The sequence below is a fragment of the Halyomorpha halys genome, unplaced genomic scaffold (assembly GCF_000696795.3).
Source record: "Halyomorpha halys isolate HHAL.00 unplaced genomic scaffold, Hhal_1.1 Scaffold909.1, whole genome shotgun sequence".
Classification (NCBI taxonomy): Eukaryota; Metazoa; Arthropoda; class Insecta; order Hemiptera; family Pentatomidae; genus Halyomorpha; species Halyomorpha halys.
In genome coordinates, this window is record NW_027111434.1 from 238,854 (window position 1) to 242,304 (window position 3,451).

A 3,451-nucleotide genomic window follows, 5' to 3' on the forward strand; every position below is an offset into this window, starting at 1 on the left:
ATTGTGTCGGGTTAGATAGTTCATGGATCTGTTGGCAAATGTGTTTTAAATTAAGGCAAATTTTTAAATTATTGGTACTATTTTGTATGCAGAGTGGAGTGTTTAATATATTTTAAATATAATAATAATATAATTCTTTATTTATTCTGGGACGAATCCTTTCAGAATAATGATGAAAAAATAAAATGTATTATAGTGTCTTCTAGTAGAAAGCAAAAAATCAAATTCAATAATGTCTAAAGTCCATATTTATAAATTTTTAAATGAGTAAAAAATAAGAGTATAATAATACAGAGTAGAAAACAAACAATCAACAAAAAAGTAGTATTAAATCAAAATCTAACTTGTGATAATAAATTGATAAAAAAATTTAAAATGATCTTTCACAATATAAAGGGAATAAGGTACAAAATCCAAATTCACAAATTTTTAAATGAATAAAAGAAAATCCAGAAAAATAATATATCAAAATGTAACTTCTGACACTACATCTTAGGAAAATTGATAATTAATAATTAACTGCAGTAATATTAAAAGTCTGTATTCATAATTGTTAAATCAATAAAAAAATATTCATTTACTATACAATAAATGGATTAGTGTCTTAAGCTAGAAAGCAATGAATCGACAAATAAAAAAATTAATATTCAATCAAAATGTAACTTAAAATATTAAATAATAACTTCCAATAATAAATAAAAAATGATCATTGACAATACAGACGGAATGAGATAAAAAGGTTAATCTAAATACACAAATTTTTAAATGAATTAAAGAAATTTCAGTTACAATACAATAAAGGATAAAACAACAGTATAATAGAGAGTTGGAAACATAAAATCAACAAATAAAAAAATGAATGTTATTAAATCAAAATGTAACTTCTAATTATAAATTGAAAAAAATATAGTAAGAAAAATAGAAAATGATAATATTCTATTTATAATTTTTAAATCAATAAATAACCATTAATTTACAGTACAATAAAGATGTCTTTAAATATAATTATTGTCTTAAATAAAAAATTAAATCAAAATAATAATTTAAATTATTAATTAATAAAAAAATAAAAAATGATCATTAACAATAAAGAGGGAACAAGCTACAATGCCCAAATACACAAATTTTAAAAATGAATAAAAGAACTTTTTTTTTTTTATAACCTTCATTAAAATAGAATTAATTCTTCATACATACATAATACATGAAGTTTATTGTATATATAAATATAAAAGTTAAAACAACAGTATACTAATAGAGAGTAGAAAGCAAAAAATCAACAAATAAAAAAATTAATGATATGAAATCAAAATGTAACTTCCAATAATAAATTTAAAAAAAAAAAAGATGGCAATAGACAATTAAGTGCAAATAATATTAAAAGTTTGTATTTATAATTTTTAAATCAATAGATCAGAAAACGAAAAATCTACAAATAAAAAAGTAATCAAAATTTAACTTTTAATAATAAATTGAAAAAAAAAAAGATGAAATAATGTACCAAGTTAAAATTTACATATTTTTAAACGAATAGAAGAACATCCATTTACAATTTAATGAACACTAAAATATTACAGAATAGAAGCCAAATAAACCAACTAGTAAATAAAATGTATCTTCTAATAATAAATTTAAAATATATATAATTGAAATTTAAGTGAAAATAATGTTAAAAGTCCATTAAAAGGACATTCATTCTCTATTGAAAACAGTAAGATCAAATGAAATAACATATTTCTCATTTTTATGTATGTTTAGGCATCACGAATAATGCAGCTTTCTTGTTTTATTAAAATTAACAACATATATTAGTTCAATAAATAGATTTTTGAAATATCAAAACCTATTTTACATACATATTGATTTCATATCTGTTTCTTTAATAGATCTATTGATTTATTTATAGTTATTGTTGAAAATATAATTTCTAATGTTTCTTTTTATGTTTCAGGTGAGTATCTTTTGGATATTTTATTGGATATATAATATACGTGAGTATGTAATAATTTAATATTTATTTTTGTGCTAAATAAAAATGTTCTTATCGGCCATTAAATAATAAAAAAAATACTGTTCTTTAAATGATTTTATTCATATTGTTTCTATTCATATTGGAAATTAAACACTCATCAGATTAGGAAGTATTCACTCGCATGATATCCTTTTGTCATCAAAGATCAAATTTGTTTGTATTTTATATATGTTTATAAATCTAAATTTACCTTTTTTTAGTATTAGTACATCATGTCCAATGATTTTATTCCAAGGATAGAGTAATGTATTTAATTATAAAGTTGTTCAGAATCACTCCTGCATTGTTATTTCTTCACAGATTAACATTGATAATTACATTATATAAAATTGTTTATTTTCCTCATTACTGCACTTTTTTACCTTTCTATAACAGTTACATAACAGTTTAACGGGTTTAAACATATTCTGCAATATGACAACTTCTTTTTTTTTTTAAATAATTTATTTATTGTTATTTACAACTGTATACGTATATACACATCAAGTAAATTTTCTGTAAGTGATATTATGACATGATACAAACATGTGGAGAATCTACCCATTGATAGAATTCCAAAACCATTTCTAAAGGAGAAGATCTCGAGGCAATCTTCTTTCCAGACGCCTAGGAGGATTATTAGGTAGTGAAGGAGAAGCCAGGTTTGGGTGGTTGGGAAGTTTATCATGGAAGGATTGGTATCTGGTTCTGGCCAAATCGGCAACATAAGGGACATTAAGGTCCTGATGGATGATTTGATTTGTGACAAAGTAAGGAGCACTGAGGATTTTATGAAGGATTTTTGACTGGATTCGAGAGGAATTAGATGGTTTAGTGGAGCCCCATAAATTCCGTATGTCCAGATAGGCCTTATAACAGTCATGTAGATCAGTCTTTTGTAATGGATTGGAAGTTTGGACTGTTTGTCTAGTAAATGTTGTAATAGTCGGAATTGACGAGAAGTTTCATGTCTTTGACAATTTCTTGAAAACCAAACTTCATACATCTTTTATTCTTGAATTGGATTACATTTCGGTGTACAAGTTTTTCAAATCTATAGTAATAGAACACTGGTTTAAATGTCGGTAATATGTAATCCACCAAATTATAAATTGTCTTCATTATAGTTTTGTATATCTTTTTATTATATTATTATAATGAAATTTTAAGATGAATTACATAATTTAAGGAATTCGTTTGGCCGACGAGTACTGAAGGCGTGGAAGACAACAAGCTTTTTTTTAGAAATTACTTGAAGACGGTGTAGAAAATTAAACAAACTAATAATAATACGAGTAATGCAGTTTCAGAATTTAATTTCTCCTACTAATCCTTACAGTCCTAAATCTTTCGTAAAATCCTTAATGCTCCTTACTTTGTCACAAATCAAATCATCCATCAGGACCTCAATGTCCCCTATGTTGCCGATTTGGCCAGAAC